General features: G+C 40.0%; 1 protein-coding gene across 3 annotated transcripts in view; it reads left to right on the top strand.

Annotated features, from left to right (window-relative positions):
- Window positions 1-3,459: 3,459 nt before the first annotated feature.
- The window catches only part of mtmr3 (myotubularin related protein 3), a 53,744-nt gene continuing 39,646 nt past the window's right edge, over window positions 3,460-17,557 (top strand). For all 3 annotated transcript variants that reach the window (XM_002934269.5, XM_031891659.1, XM_031891668.1), the window contains exon 1: window positions 3,460-3,662. The gene's annotated coding sequence lies outside the window, so the exon portion shown is untranslated. The remainder of the gene's footprint in view (window positions 3,663-17,557) is intronic.

Here is a 17,557-nt window from a genome sequence, read left to right as displayed (position 1 = left end):
TAAACCTGATAATCAGAATTGTCTGGTTCAATGACCCGGGATAGAAGGTTTTAATGTGACGCTCTAGTGCTGTCAAGTGACGGGTGCTTACCGCTTGTAAAAACGATGCGGCATTAAAAAATGCTCTGGCAATCAACACTCTGCGCAATTAGTTTTACAGAGTGGGGAGTCCATAGTATTGTTTTTTTCTAAGTTAAAATGCCTTCCATTTCATGTAATAAATTTGGTGTTATCTAGAATATATACAGTGCAACATGTATAAGAGTTTTCTAAGAACAGCTATTTATGTACAGAGAGTTATAAACGTATTCAGGGGTTTCCTGCCTTTTGCTAATAACAAAATTATCAGGCTGCAACTCATGAGTTCATTGTTTCTGCAAAGGTTATAAACACATGATAATCCCGCGAACAGGGAGTTTTGTCGCGGGCGACTAATCTCCCCCGTGTGCCAGAGCCCTAAAAGGTAAGTGATTAAAGTCACTGGGGGGGGGGGGGGGTGCCTAACATTTTGCCACCCCCAAGTGACTTAGACTTTCCTTCTCCTTTAAACAGGTGACAAGTAAATGCAGGGCTGGAACTAGGGGTAGGCAGAAGAGGCACCTGCCTAGAGTGCAACAGAGAGGGGGCGCTAGGCGCCAACCCCTAGTCCAGGATCCCTCGCCCCCCACCGCTGATTTCCTGGCACTCCCCCCTCTGCATGGCAAATGTGCGCTTTATGCACTGAGTTTCTCCCTCAGTGACATGCATGTGTGCATTTGTGCATGCACGGGGGGTCTACCAAATAGCCAATCGGAGCTATAATTTGGCATCCCTGTAACTTTTTCATGCTTGTGTTTCTCCCTGACACTTTTTCCACTTGAATGTGGCTCATGAATATAAAAGGTTAGAGACTTCTGATCTAAGCCATGCCAGTAAGTCCTGAGTTATTAAATAAATATTAAAAGAACAGTTCAGTGTAAAATGAAACTGGGTAAAATGGATAGACTGCGCAAAATAAAAACATATTTGGAATATAGTTAATTAGATCTGCTGTAGTTAGAGAGCTGTAAAGAAAGAACTAGTGTTCTGGCTTATGTTAGACATCTGCCCCCTCAAGCCTTTATTGATTACATTTTTGCATAACTAACTATTGCTCAGTCTATCTATTTTACCCAGTTTCATTTTCACACGGAACTGCTCTTTAATAAACACAAGATTAGTGTTTTGGCAACACATGGATTCCTTTTGGTACCTCATAATATCCCAATACATCTTTACCCCCTAAATTTGTATACTTTCTCCGATATTATTAGCGAGCCCACACAAAAATCAGTAGGATTTTTATCCCTGTGCTGACACATTCTAGCCTATATATTTTTTAGAAATCAAACAGCCTTTTAAAAACCACACAGCGGGGAACCCTAATTCTGAATAATATTTTTTTAGAGTTTTGCTGGAGGACACCATAAATGCTGTTACAGTAACCCACCCACTTACATTGTAAGCTCTAAAGGGGCCCGTACAGCCTATGCCCATGACTTACACCAGTCTTACACCAGTCCCTCTGACATTTACCAGAATCTTGATGCATTTTGTATATTAACGCATTGTTCTTCTGTACAGAACTGCTTACACCAGTAGCACTATCTAAATAAACATATACATAATCTGTGTTTTGATATAATATTTCAACTACTGTATATACACGAGTATAAGCCGATCCGAATATAAGCCGAGGTACCTAATTTTACCTAAGAAAACTGGAAAAACTTATTGACTCGAGTATAAGCCTAGGGTGGGAAATGCAGCTGCTACTGCTAAGTTTTAACAATCAAAATAAATACCAATAAAATGACATTAATTGAGGCATCAGTGGGGTATATGTTTTTCAATATTTATTTCAAAGAAAAACAGTAAACTACCTCTGTAAGCGGAGAAGAGGGTCAACAAAAATAATATGAGTACTACCCCACTCTCATTGCACATTGGCAAAGTGGCAGCAGACCCAGTCCCGGAGGAGATGTAAGGGGAAATAAGTATTACTAGTGGGAGCCTAGGCCAGGGCACTGGAGGGTCTGGTTGCAGGGGCCTAATTTGCACACAAATGACAGATGGTGCTAGTCTAGAGGGACCCATGGCACCTGACTCAAGTATAAGCCGAGGGTGACTTTTTCAGCACATTTTGCGTGCTGAAAAACTAGGCTTATACTCGAGTATATGCAGTTTATTTAGAGTATTGGGGTCTGATATGTTGCAAGAATGAGTAGGAATTGTTCAGGGATATTGCCTTGCGTTTGTGCAATTTTATAAAAGCTATGTGTGGAAGACACCCATTAACCCTCTCATCTTCCACATAGTGTTCTTTGTGGTTTAATAACTCTGGAACATAATTCTTTGGCTCCTCTAAAAGAAGTGTGTGGCTCCAATGTGGTGAGAGGGCTTTCTTCTAGTTACTACTGCACCTAGCATTGGCCTAGTAACACTTCCAGGGCATTCTGCATCGCAAAACATATATACAGCCCAAAGTAAGTGTCACAAAGGGGGAGCACCTCATGGGAAATTTAGTATGATGTAGAAAGTGCTCTTCTGAGAAAATCTGCAATTAGTGTTCATTTTTTATTATTGGTAGTTTTTTCATTGTTGAACTTTTCGTTCCAATCTCCAGTTTGGAATTTCAGCAGTAATCTGGTTGCTAGGGTCCAATTTACTTAGTTATGAAGGAGTGGTTTGCGAGAATGACTCATATATAGTAGAGTACCCGAATATAAATCTAAATATTAAAAAGTAGAAATACCAATAAAATTGTAGCCACACAGAACAATAGTTTTTGGTCTTGGGTCAGTGACCCCCATTTGAAAGCTGGAAAGAGGCAAAAGAAAAAGGCAAAAATTTCAAAAACTAGAAAAAAAAATGAAGACTGACGTTGCTAAGAATTTTCAATTCTATAACTTGTAGCTTGTAAGCAGGGTAGGATGGGGGGTGCAGGGCCCACGTCCTCCCCGAGCACGTATAAATTGAACGCGTCAGGGGAGGAACAGTCAGTAGGGGCAGTGTCGGCAAAGGTCGGACTGGGCCGCCGGGGCCCACCGGGAGTTTTCCCGGTGTCCCGGCGGCCCAGTCCGACCCTGATTGTAAGCTCTTTTTGGCAGGGCTCTCTTCACCTCTTATATCGGTTATTGATTGCTTTATATGTTACTCTGTATGTCCAATGTATAAAGCCCACTTATTGTACAGCGCTTTATAAATAAATAATAATAATAATACTAAAACATATTAAAAGCTAAATTTTTAAAGACGAAGCACTCCTTTAAATGATTTGTTTGGGTTAAACATAATGCCACGACAAAGCTCCGCCCACGTCAGATGACTACACCGTCTGGATTGAATGACAATGCCCGTCAAGGTTTTTTTGTTTTTTTTTTACGTAACCCCGCCCACATAGCTAAGATAAGAGGTGTGTCTGCACGCTCCCGCAATCGATTTGAGGGGGTGTGTCTGTGCGCGTTCCCAGACTGCGTAGGAGTGCCCGCTCAGGTAACGTCGACACCCCCTCCGGCCTTCATCTCGTGCCCGCGCTTCCGCCATGTTGTTGTGGTTGTGAGAAGGAAGGAAGAACCCTGAGCCCGGGGAGATAGCAACTAACACCGGGGATCAGAGACACCTAGTGACACGCCTACTGCACGGTAACCAGAACCAACATGTTACTAATAGATCATGCACTGTGGCTTTTGTGCAGCAATCTATTGTGTACACTGCCATAGTCCAACATTTGGCTGCTATGTTTCGTTCCATGTCGCCTTTAGACTACGCTTAAATGGGCTTTAATGTGTGTGACGTTGGCGTTTGTATACTCTTCGGTCATTGTTGCATCCCTTGTATTGTACGCTCGATGTAATTGGTCTAAACGACTCTGTCTACGCACGTATATGCGTAGCTTTCTGGTTGAATATTATCTCTGAATTAATATTTCTCATATTCTGGGGTGCTAAGCTTGTTCCCCGGCAGCTGCTCTTCAACCACAGCTTCTACTGTCCGCTGACAACAGTGCTGCAACGTGGGGTGCAGGGAATTGTAGTTTAAATGTATCTGTTAGGCCATACATTGCACACCCCTTGGACAACTTACTGGATCTCCTATGAAATTCTTTAGGTATTTATTTTTATATTAGGGCTTCTTTTATATATTTGTTGACATTCTTTACCATGGTATTTACTCCTGTAATTGACAAATATATGTAGTTTTAGGTTTCTGTCTGTCCACTCTTGATACTGTTTGCATTTTTTATGCAACCCTTTGAGCTGTCAAATGGGCATCATTTTGTGATGTGTTGTAGGTATCACTATATGTTTGCATATTTCGTTTTAGATTCTCTTTTCTATGTTTTATACACATATGCAGCATGTATTGAAGTGCTGTCACATTGCTTGCAGTGTTGCTTCCAATTGCTGGAGCAGTTTCTACCAGTGTGATATTGTGTGAATGTCCGTAGCACAAAAATGTTACAGATTCTAATGCTTTTCATAGTAGAATAGATTCTAGTGTTAATAGTTGTAACCTTGCTTTTTCTCTTGTATATCTTTTGAGTTAATGTTGAATTTAAATGCACATTTATGTCAATAGATATCTAGTAAGCAGGAATGCAAAATATTCACATATTCTAAGAGGCTGATAAATCTTTTTAATTCCCAACTATGTTAATTCATTCACTAAGTAGTCATGTGACCGAAGTGAGACGTAAAATCCAAATTCCATCTGAGTGAGCCACGCGATCTGGCACATATCATTACTTTGCTTTGTCTGTATGAGAGAAACTAGTTAGTAGGTTCCCTTGTCGTCTCTTGGTCATTTAGTACTTCTACTGTACAAAGCATTGGGATGCGGGACAGTCCTTTCTAAATTATGCGTAATGTTCTTGCATATTGATAAGCACTGTGATTTTTATAGGAGCAAACATTAATGGATACTAACTATAGTGATGGTTATAAAACTAATAATTGCAGGTATTTGCAGAGATGCTGCATTCTTCATTGGTAGTTCTGCGTAATGGTCTAGTGATATACAGTGCACATAAAGATGCTTTTGTAAAGAGACATAAGTGTATGGGCCACAGCTGGTCAAAGGCACATATTTTAAATACTGTGTTGCTCATTGCATGAAATAAAAGGGGGGGGGGTGTCACATGTGGGGCCATATTTACAATATAATTGCCAGATGGCCTTTGTCTATGGTTTAGGGGGAAAAAATCACTCAGGCCTGCAACTGGATTCTTGTATCTAAATCTAATGGTGGATACCGAGGGGGATGGAAGTACCTGTTTTATTTTGGGCACTAACTGCATTTGATTTAGTGGTTTAAAACAGGTGCCCTAACTGAATTGCAAAAGGCAAACTAGGGGATTTATTGTATTTAAGTACCACCTAAAAAGAGAAAATCGGCAAGGTTCTCTGACTGCAGCCATTTAAAGGGGTTTTCTACCTTTTGCAGAGCGGTAGGACTTTGCAAAGCAAGCACTTTTGCCTATATAATCATGTTGCAAAAGTGTTTGGTTTGCGCTTTATAGAAGATTAAATTATGCACCTACCCTATCCACCTGGTTTAAGGAGGGAATCATCGACCCCTTTCCCACTATTCACATCTAGAGATTGGCAGCAGTTAGAGAGACATCATTGTGAACATTGTTGGGTTAATTCCTTCAGCCCATGCCTGGTCACTTCATCAGTCATTTGCATACATTTTCAGCCAATCCGATTAGTGATAGGCAAATGAATGAGGAAGTTCAGGCATGCTCAGAAACACTTAGCGCTGTTCAATCGTAACTGACTGTCTCTATCCCTGTTGACGATATCTGCAACTACACCGACCTGAGCATTGGGTAAGTGGTTCATTTTTATTTAAATTATTATATGATAGAAGTATATTTTAAATTATTTAAATAGTAAAAGTATTTCTTCTGCAAAGTCCTACCAGTTTGGTAGGACTTTGGGGGGGGGGGGAGGTGGGCATCCCCTTTAACCCTTTAAGTGCCAAGGGACGTAGATTCTACGTCCCAGGTACCAAGGGACCAAAGTGCCATGGGACGTAGAATCTACGTCCAATGGCACTGTCGGGTTTACAAGCGCTGCGCTCGCTTTTAAAGCAGCGCAGCGCTTGTAAACCCCTCAGATCCCCCTAGGCAACGAGCAGAGTAAGACATACTCACCGATCCGGTCCCCCAGCCGCACCGATCGGTCGCTCCAGCCAATGACAGCAGTGGGCACGCGTTGATGACGTGTCCACTGCTGTCCCTTTAAATAGCGCCGCCTACTGTCGGCTCCCTCACTCCTGCTGCGCACGTTGGACAAGATGGAGCTCCCCTGCTGCCTTCCTGCTGGATTGATCGCCCCTGATCGCCTCTGATCGCCTGCCTGCCTTGGGTAAGCTGAACTACAACTCTCTACCACTGTTTATTTTGCTTATTTCTATCTCAACTGTCTAAAAATTTTTTTTTTTTTTTTTTCAATTTTTTCTTCTATCTTTGTCATTATTACACTTTTGTACACATACACACTTATTTACAACTTTCCCAAGCACACACAGACACTTACACACACACTTACACTTACACTTTTTTTTTTTTTTTTTCTTTCTTTTCTTTTCTTTCTTTCTTTGCTTTCTCTGGCAGTCTTTTTTTTTTACTAAAACTTTATTTCTGATCTTGCTCTATAATTATCTGATTTATTTGGTTGCATTTTAGTGTTTTTTTGGCATTTTCATAATTGATTTCTGTTTTTGAATTATTCTATTGCACTGTAACTTTTTTATTGCTATTGGGTGCTGAATTTGCAGTGACGTTGGTGGATCCAGGGCTCTGACCACCAATTTCATTGCAATTATTGTTCTTCTGTTGGTTTAGGTGGTTTTATTGGATTTTACTGATTTTATGGTGTTTTATCTTTGCATTGTTCTTTGTGTGTTTAGTGCCCCCAAAAAGGTTGCTTTTGCAGTGACATTGGTGGATCCAGGGCTCTTACCGATTTCATTGCAACTATTGTTCTTTGATTGCTTTTAGTGGTTTTATTCCATTTTAACTTCATTTGATTTCAGTTGTTCTAGAAAGGTCCAGAGGTGCTAAGATTGTTCTGGTAGTTTCTATTGCCAAGGGTTAGGCTGATGCCACACATGGCGTAGGGCTGATTTTTTCAGCAAGTGGAAAAACGCTTGCCGAAAATTCAGCCCTACGCTTGCTACTTGTGCCTGCACCCGAATGAATGGGATACGCTCGGGTGCAGGCACATGTAGCCGATATACGCATGAAAACGCGAGACTTTGCATTCTCACGCGTTTTCATGCGTATATCGGCTACATGTGCCTGCACCCGAGCGTATCCCATTCATTCGGGTGCAGGCAAAAAAAAAGGGGTGCATAGAGTGCAGCCCCAATATTATGCATTTTCAGGTTTGGTGGCCATGTACTTATGCGCAACCAGACATAGGTATCGTTTTATTCAGGGGAACTTGCAGATTGATGGTTAGTAAGTTTTTGGTAGTTGCCATGGAGATTTTGGGGAGAAATCTAGGTTTTTTTATCTGGTTTTTCCTTGATTTCTGACCAAAATCTAGGGTTGTATCTGGTTTTTCCTTGATTTCTGACCAAAGCGCTGACTTCTGCAAGGGACTGCGGCCACAATTTTCCATGTAGAAAGAGAAGAATGGTGTCTCTGAATAGCTGAAGGTGTGCACTTTTCGTAAATATATAGATTGTGGGGGTTATCTCACAGGTAGGGGGGGTTAACACTGAAAAACTGCAGGTAGTGCACATAGAGCGCAGCCCCCAAAATTTCAACTGAAATTGCCCTTATGCATTGCCCCTGTTTTGGGGCATTTGGTGGCCACGTCTTTACGTGCACCCATACATATGGGGTATCGTTTTATTCAGGGGAACTTGCAAATTGAGGTTTAGTAAGTTTTTGGTAGTTGCCATGGAGATTTTGGGGAGAAATCTAGGTTTTTTATCTGGTTTTTCCTTGATTTCTGACCAAAGCGCTGACTTCTGCAAGGGACTGGGGCCACAATTTTTCATGTAGAAAGAGGAGAGTGGTGTCTCTGAATAGCTGAAGGTGTGCACTTTTCAGAAATATATAGTTTGCGGGGGTTATTTCACAGGTATGGGGGTGTTTAGACTAAATAACTGCAGATAGAGCACAGCCCCCCCTTATGCATTGCCCCGGTTTGGGGGCATTTGGTGGCCACGTCTTTATGTGTACCCATACATATGGGGTATCGTTTTATTCAGGGGAACTTGCAGATTGAGGTTTAGTAAGTTTTTGGTAGTTGCCATGGAGATTTTGGGGAGAAATCTAGGTTTGTATCTGGTTTTTCCTTGATTTCTGACCAAAGCGCTGACTTCTGCAAGGGACTGCGGCCACAATTTTCCATGTAGAAAGAGAAGAATGGTGTCTCTGAATAGCTGAAGGTGTGCACTTTTCGTAAATATATAGATTGTGGGGGTTATTTCACAGGTAGGGGTGGTTAACACTGAAAAACTGCAGGTAGTGCACATAGAGCGCAGCCCCCAAAATTTCAACTGAAATTGCCCTTATGCATTGCCCCTGTTTTGGGGCATTTGGTGGCCACGTCTTTACGTGCACCCATACATATGGGGTATCGTTTTATTCAGGGGAACTTGCAAATTGAGGTTTAGTAAGTTTTTGGTAGTTGCCATGGAGATTTTGGGGAGAAATCTAGGTTTTTTATCTGGTTTTTCCTTGATTTCTGACCAAAGCGCTGACTTCTGCAAGGGACTGCGGCCACAATTTTTCATGTAGAAAGAGAAGAATGGTGTCTCTGAATAGCTGAAGGTGTGCACTTTTCAGAAATATATAGTTTGCGGGGGTTATTTCACAGGTATGGGGGTGTTTAGACTAAATAACTGCAGGTAGAGCACATAGAGCACAGCCCCCCCTTATGCATTGCCCCGGTTTGGGGGCATTTGGTGGCCACGTCTTTATGTGTACCCATACATATGGGGTATCGTTTTATTCAGGGGAACTTGCAGATTGAGGTTTAGTAAGTTTTTGGTAGTTGCCATGGAGATTTTGGGGAGAAATCTAGGTTTGTATCTGGTTTTTCCTTGATTTCTGACCAAAGCGCTGACTTCTGCAAGGCACTGCGGCCACAATTTTCCATGTAGAAAGAGGAGAGTGGCGTCTCTGAATAGCTGAAGGTGTGCACTTTTCAGAAATATATAGTTTGCGGGGGTTATTTCACAGGTATGGGGGTGTTTAGACTAAATAACTGCAGGTAGAGCACAGCCCCCCCTTATGCATTGCCCCTGTTTGGGGGCATTTGGTGGCCACGTCTTTATGTGTACCCATACATATGGGGTATCGTTTTATTCAGGGGAACTTGCAGATTGAGGTTTAGTAAGTTTTTGGTAGTTGCCATGGAGATTTTGGGGAGAAATCTAGGTTTTTATCTGGTTTTTCCTTGATTTCTGACCAAAATCTAGGGTTGTATCTGGTTTTTCCTTGATTTCTGACCAAAGCGCTGACTTCTGCAAGGCACTGCGGCCACAATTTTCCATGTAGAAAGAGGAGAGTGGCGTCTCTGAATAGCTGAAGGTGTGCACTTTTCAGAAATATATAGTTTGCGGGGGTTATTTCACAGGTATGGGGGTGTTTAGACTAAATAACTGCAGATAGAGCACAGCCCCCCCTTATGCATTGCCCCTGTTTCGGGGCATTTGGTGGCCACGTCTTTATGTGTACCCATACATATGGGGTATCGTTTTATTCAGGGGAACTTGCAGATTGAGGTTTAGTAAGTTTTTGGTAGTTGCCATGGAGATTTTGGGGAGAAATCTAGGTTTTTATCTGGTTTTTCCTTGATTTCTGACCAAAGCGCTGACTTCTGCAAGGGACTGCGGCCACAATTTTCCATGTAGAAAGAGAAGAATGGTGTCTCTGAATAGCTGAAGGTGTGCACTTTTCGTAAATATATAGATTGTGGGGGTTATCTCACAGGTAGGGGCGGTTATCACTGAAAAACTGCAGGTAGTGCACATAGAGCGCAGCCTCCAAAATTTCAACTGAAATTGCCCTTATGCATTGCCCCTGTTTTGGGGCATTTGGTGGCCACGTCTTTATGTGCACCCATACATATAGGGTATCGTTTTATTCAGGGGAACTTGCAGATTGATGGTTAGTAAGTTTTTGGTAGTTGCCATGGAGATTTTGGGGAGAAATCTAGGTTTGTATCTAGTTTTTCCTTTATTTCTGACCAAAGCGCTAACTTCTGCAAGGGACTGCGGCCACAATTTTCCATGTAGAAAGAGAAGAGTGGTGTCTCTGAATAGCTGAAGGTGTGCACTTTTCAGAAATATATAGTTTGTGGGGGTTATTTCACAGGTAGGGGGGGTTAACACTGAAAAACTGCAGGAAGTGCACATAGAGCGCAGCCCCCACATTTTTAGCTGTAATTGCCCTTGTGCATTGCCCCTGCTTTGGAGTGTTTGGTGCCCATGTCTTTATGTGCACCCATACATATGGGGCATCATTTTATTCAGGAGGAGTTTGTCTTTCAAATATGCCTTTGTTAGAAAATTTTTATGAGATTTTTTTTTGTCAAATCCACATTTGATCATGCGTCCAAGTTTACGTTTTAGAAAAAAAAAAAAATGTCATAAAAAGTTCCAAATTTCACAATGCACTGACAAAAGGTATTTGGCTTTTGAGTGAAAACTACATTGCACCTAGAAACCTGAAGGTCTGTAGTTTCTAAAGATACCAAACATGAGGGGATATTTTAGATTTACATATAAGTTATGCTGCATTAACTGTTACAAGCGCTTTTCTGCTTTGTTCTGGTGTGATATTGTACTAAGTATTGCTTTAGTTTGGGGGTTACTTCTGGACAGGAACTGTGGGGTACCACCACATATTTGGTATCGTTGGAATTGGGAGTATTAGGGCTTTTACAAACAATAAAAAAAAGTGAGTAAAATTAACTTTTCTATGGAAAAAAACCTCAAAATATACAGAAATTTTTCATAAATTTTTTTTTTTTTTACATATTTCACCCAAAATACACATCATATCTCCAGAAAAGTTATAAAATTTGGTATGTATGTCGAAGCCCAATTAGTGACGAAAAAAACGATATATAATTTCCCTAGTTTCGTGGAGGTTTTCCTACCAAAAAACATTGTTAAAGTGAATGAGTACAAAATGCTTAAAAAACGTCTGGCACTGGGGGGAACCGAAATGACGAATTCGGCTGGCACTTAAAGGGTTAAAACACAAACTCTAGAATGGCAGAGGCGGTTAACTAGAAGCCCTCCGGATGTTATAAAATGTTATTTTACAAAATTAAATTCATAACCAGCAGAAAGTAGTAATAGTATAGCCTGAAATGAGAGTCTTTAAAATTAGTTAATGGTCAAATCCCAAACTATAAGGTGGTACAGGTATGGGACCTGTTATCCAGAATGCTTGGGGCCTGGGGTTTTTCCAAATAAGGGATTTTTACATTAGAACTCCATACCTTAAATCTGCTAAAAAAATAATTTAAACATTAAATAAACCCAATAGGATTGTTTTGTCTCCAATAAGGATTAATTATATCCTAGTTGGGATCAAGTACAAGGTACTGTTTTATAATTACAGAGAAAACGTAAACATTTTTCAGAAATGGAAATTTACTGTGCATGGAAGATGGCCTTTCCATAATTTGGAACCTTCTGGATAACAGGTTCCAGAAAACAGGTCCCATACCTGTACTTGGATAAAAGAGGGCTGTACCCTTTCACCTGCAGCTGGTTCAAGGATGGCTTGGAGAAACCATCACTGGGTAAAGTGGCTCATTGCGAGTTCCACCCATGGAAGCAATAATAGTGAGAGCAGCAAATGTCAACACTTAAACATATGTTCTGAAGTGTAACTGGGGATTAATGTGGTGAGAACACAATTTTGTAATCTTATTATTGGGGATAAATGTCCATTTTATGTTTATGGCACAGCAAGGAGTTAGCTGGACATGTTTCTCACAGTTGATAAATGCCAGTAGGCCTGGCTGGCATACTGCATGTTTTTATTTTGAGTTGTTTGGAGTTTAATAATTCAGCATTTCTCATACCCACTTAGATTAAAGAATAGGTATTTAGAAAGGTGAAACAAATACCTGTGGGACTGACTTTAGTGGGAATGTAAACAAAAAATGTTTGCCTTTTGAAATCAAATATAGCGGCTTTCCAGTATACATATTTTCACTATTTGGAGGATGAATTCTACTGCATCCTGCTGTGAAAAGAAAAAAAAATACTCATTCAGTTGCAATATTTTATTTGTCTAAATCATCAGACGTCTAAATCATCAGACATCTAAATATATATTATTTGTGCAGTGCTTTGAGAAAAATCCAGGCTATTCAAAATGTAAATGTGGAAAATTCACTGCCTGTGACAGTGCAGCAAAATTTGCTTGGATGCGGAAGCCGGCACACTGTTACAATACTAGTTGTGTGTTCTCAGCTGCTTGATTCCAAACTAAGTAGAATGGAACTGCTGATAGCTGCTACCTACACGTTTTGATATTGCAGTTTCTTCCAGGGCCTCAGAGATTTTTTCTGCATGGATTAGCTGATGTAGGTATCCATACAACCGCCTTCTAAAGCTGGACCAACATTAAAATACTGGCTGTATATCAAGGTCGCCTAGGGCCAAACGATTGGATCACAGTGATGGGGATACAGGCCACTGAAGGCACATCAGCGATTTGATACAGTCATCACTCCGACAAGATTTTTAAACGGGCCCGTCGGAGTGCCCCATACATGGGCAGATAAGCATTTTGAGGTTAGGACTGTGCTTTATTTGACCATGCAGTAAAATATTATACCTGTGTTTTTATATCTGCTTCACAAACACTTTAGAACAAAATAAGGAATAAGACTGCTGTGCACACTGAAAGGCAGAAAAGCCCATATGTATCTGAAAATGTCATCTGTATATGTGCTTAGGCCTGCAGTGCACATAGGGTGCTCAGCAACAGCAGGGTTTTGGCATTAACCAGCAGGTATCTCAGCTTACACTGGCTGTAGTCACTGCAGGCAAGCTAAAGGGACATTTTACTGTATTTTAAAATACATTCACTTTCATTTGCAGTAACATATATTCTGCTACAACAGAATTATGATGGGGTCTGAACAAGAGCCTAATGTACAGTGGTTTACAGCACAATATAACTTACTATATTCTGTGGTATGTAATTTTTATCCTAATTATATTACTGGTTGAATGCATAATTAGTGTTCTAGCTACCTAATCTATATAGAAACAATCTATATTGTTGTTTATCTTAAAAGGTTCAGGTGTGGACTTCAGGCTCATGTCCCACGGGGAGATCAGTCGCCCGTGATAAATCTCTGCTACTGCGACTGACTAATCACCCAGAAAAGCCTTTCTGCTGGCAATAAAGGGAATTGCCTGTGGAAAGGCCTACGCATTGCTTCTGTTTTTCAAAGTCGCCTAAAGTTTACTCCTGTACTTTGTGTGACTTCGTAAAAATAAGTGATGTGCAGGCCTTTCCACCGGCGCTTTTCTTTATTGCTGGCAGAAAGGCTTTTCAGGGAGATTAGTCGCCTGTGCCAGCAGAGATTTATTGTGGGAGACTAATCTCCCTGTGGGGCATTAACCTAATAAATAGTGTGTGTCAGTTTTAAAATAAATTGGCATTTGTTGTCAAAATTATATGCACAATCTTCAACTGCCCTTTAAATTTAGTCTGTATGCTAAACAGCACATAATTATATAACAGTAACTATGCAATGAAGCTGTTTACAAAAGCATGTTTAGGCAGGTTTTAAAGCATTCAGAATTCTACCATTTGAAGCATGCTTCCCAAATTGTACTAAATATTCACATAATGCTTGCTGTTCATAGCAGTCCTATTCTGGTTTGTTAAGCACTTCATGTGTATTGTTAAAGGGATTTTGTTGCGATTTTTATGGTATACATTTTTTTTTTTTTTTAAAGACACTGTTTACATAGCAAATAATTCACTCTACCATTTAAATTTTTTTATCTTTAGTTGTAATATTGGTGTGTAGGCGCCATTGTGCATTTTGCCGGAGTCTGAGCTTTCAGAAAGACATTGGGCCCCTTTCAGATAACCTATTGTTTCTCCTACTCCCATGTAACTGGAGGAGTCCCAAGCTGGACTTGGATTGGTTACTATTGAGTGCTATTCTGATACCTACTGTGAGCTGCTACCTTCCCATTGTTCTGCTGATCGGCTGTGGCACCCTGGGAAATGAAGATTATGGCTAGTCCCATGTGAAATTTTTAAATTAAATATAAAATAAATGCAGGATTCTGCTGGAGAATCTTTTAACTGATGTGTTGTGTTACTCTTTATTTGCACAACCTTAAATGGATTCTGTCATGATCTTTATGGTGTACTTTTTATTTAAATTACACTATTTACATAGCAAATAATTCACTCTACCATTTAAAATGTTATTCTTGAACCAATCTTTTATTTTTAGTTGTAATATTGGTGAGTAGGCAGTCATCTCGGTGCATTGTGCCAGATTCTGAGCTTTGCGAAGAAGCCAGTGCTACACATTAGAACTGCTTTCAGGTAACCTATTGTTTCTCCTACTCCCATGTAACTGGAGGAGTCCCAAGCCGGACTTGGATTTCTTACTATTGAGTGCTATTCTAATATCTACTGGGAGCTGCTATTTTGCTCCCTTCCCCTGTTATGTATTTGGCTGACTCCAGATTTGTGTGTCTGGGGTTAGTTCATGCCAGTCATTATTAAGATTAACAAATGTATTTGAAAAAAAGCCCACACCTGATATCTGGGCTTTAAGCTGGACACCGTGAATAGTGGGATATAGATCGCAATGCATAAAACTATGTAATCCTGTACATGGCCACTGTATGTTTTTCATGATTTACCAATTTCTCTGTGTGGAGTGACTTGAAAACTGACCTTGAATATTTATTGGGTAGCTTAAGTTAAAATCTAATGAAGGGCTTTGGCTTTTGAGTGGCGGAAAGAAATAGTCACTGCAAGACTGAAAGGTTTTATAGGCCATGCACACAAATATATTCACATGAAGATATTTTCTGTGCATTTCTTCATATGAAATTGGATCGATCCAAAAGATGTATTGTACCAGTTTTCAAATCCATATTGTGTTATTTCTTGTATCTGCTACTGGCTCAGCGGGTAGCACTATATCATGAGTTTGATCCAGGTCTGGGCACTCTCTGCAAAGAATTTTTGTCACCATGTCTGCGTGGCTATTACTTCGGGTACTCAAGTTTTCTCCCACATCCCAAAAAAACATACAGGCAGAATAACTGGCTTCTGATGAAATTACCCATAGTATGCGAATGGGGTAGGAACTTTTGATGTGTTGGTACTATATAATTAACTGATAATAACAGCCTTTTTATAATCCCGCATTCAGGATTTTGTGGACAGAGGGGAGAGGTATTGATAAATTGGTCAGCATTGGGAACCAGTTATTGGGTAAAGGTTTTTGCATCTGATTTCAAATGGGCGCTCATCTCTCTACATATAATATTGCTCTAGATTTGGTACAATTTATTTGCATGACGTTAAAGGGATTATGTCATGATTTTTATGGTGTTTATCAGAGCACACATGGATTTTACACAAATTTTACTTGCGGCTGGGCGGCCACCCCTAAATTTATTCCGCCCTAAGCCTGGTCTTTTTGTGGCCCCATGTGAAATGTGTGTGTGTGTCTGTGTGTAGAAAAAAAAAACATGTTTTCCCATGACATTATTCCTTTAAGCTGCTTGGCTAATATTGTAACCAATACTCATTGGGCTACCTGGAGACCCTGGCGAGCTTTCCTGGAAATGAAAATATCAAACCCAACAAATCATCAAAACCAATAATTGATGGAGTGTTTGCTCTGCGGGCCGATATAAAGGCAATAGGAGTAATAAATGTAATGGAAGCCGGTATAAGATGTGGACCTACGACTAATATTCCCCTACTTCACACCTAACGCTTCTCCTGTCTGGTACCCTTCTCCCCCCCTTCCATTTCCTGGTTACCTTAATTCAATCCAACTGCTATAAGCAATCACGACAACGGACAGTCTTTTCCTTTATGCATTTTTATGCTACATGCGTTATTTATAATACTGTAGATAGCATTGCCAACCTATCTCCTGTGATGTTCATTATGCCTCTTCTTACTATTACTGAACCAATGCTTGACTATTTCTATTGCATGATTGGATTGTGTAAAAAACCCAATAAAAAATTAAAAAAAAAAAATATTGTAACCAATATCTTTTTAATTTACTCATGTTGAGGACCAAATAAGTGGATTTCCAATTAGATTTGCTTGGAATTGTACAGATGCCAGTTTGCAGACTCTATCACACTGATTGTTTCACCTTGTCTATACGGTCACTGTCCAAATACCTTATCTGTTCCTGTTTTCATGTTTAATTGGAGCAGAAGTACTCTGCGTATCCCTGCTAGTATTAGTGAGTCCATGACCCATGGGTTTTCCCACCACCTTTCTATGGACTAATGAACAAAGGCTTTTTGAAACTCTCTACTCCATTTCAGAAACTTTTTTTGTTTTTAAAGGGACAGTAACACCAAAAAATGAAAGTGTATAAAAGTAATAACTATATAATGTAATACTGCCCTGTTCTGGTACAACTGGTGTGTTTTCCTTAGAAAGACTACTATAGTTTATATAATAAAGCTTCTGTGTAGCAACGGGGGCAGCCATTTACAGGAGAAAAGGCACAGGTTACTTAGCAGATAACAGCTAAAACCCCATTATATTCTACAAAGCTTATCTGTTATCTGCTATGTGCCTGTGCCTTTTCTCCTTTTTCCCAGCTTCAATGGCTGCCCCCGTGTTGGCACAGCAGCTCATTTATATAAATTATAGTAGCGTTTCTGTTGCAAACTTACCAGGTTTACTAGCGCAGGGCAACTGTACATTATATTTTAATTACTTTAAAACACTTTCATTTTTTGGTGTTACTGTTCCTTTAAGTTAGCAGGTAGTGATGCATAATTATTTATATGCAGTACTGCATCTGTGATGAGCAGGAGGACTTTCCATTCTGTGTGAGAAAATAAGACCACCCACATATTATAGGGAACACATTAGAAACATTTGTGTTACTGATGCTGAAACTTTTACAAAGATCTACATTCTTTCTCATGGTGGGAATTTATTCATTGGCAAGTATCCTTTTCTCGTCCTTGACATTATCTGGGTCATGTGAGACGATAAACCCAGCTATTAAGAGCTCTGATCAATATTTACAGTGTTGCAGCCTGTGGCTGTGTTATTTGTACATCACATTGAAAGATGCCTACATTGTGATATTTTCAGTTTATAAATTGCTGCTGCCTGTACTTTATTAAGAGTTTACTATATTGTGCATGTTCTTGCTCCCCTATTTATAAATATCGTGGTTTAGATTGGGGTCCTGTGGGTTTTTATATAATGTAAAACATCCATATAGGCTCCCTGGGATTTCCTTTCAAATTTATTTAAATATAAATCATCAATACGAACTTATTT

The sequence above is a fragment of the Xenopus tropicalis genome, chromosome 1 (genome assembly GCF_000004195.4).
Source record: "Xenopus tropicalis strain Nigerian chromosome 1, UCB_Xtro_10.0, whole genome shotgun sequence".
Lineage (NCBI taxonomy): Eukaryota > Metazoa > Chordata > Amphibia > Anura > Pipidae > Xenopus > Xenopus tropicalis.
The sequence above is the reverse complement of the archived record's forward strand: the minus strand, read 5'-3'. Positions and strand labels throughout refer to the sequence as shown.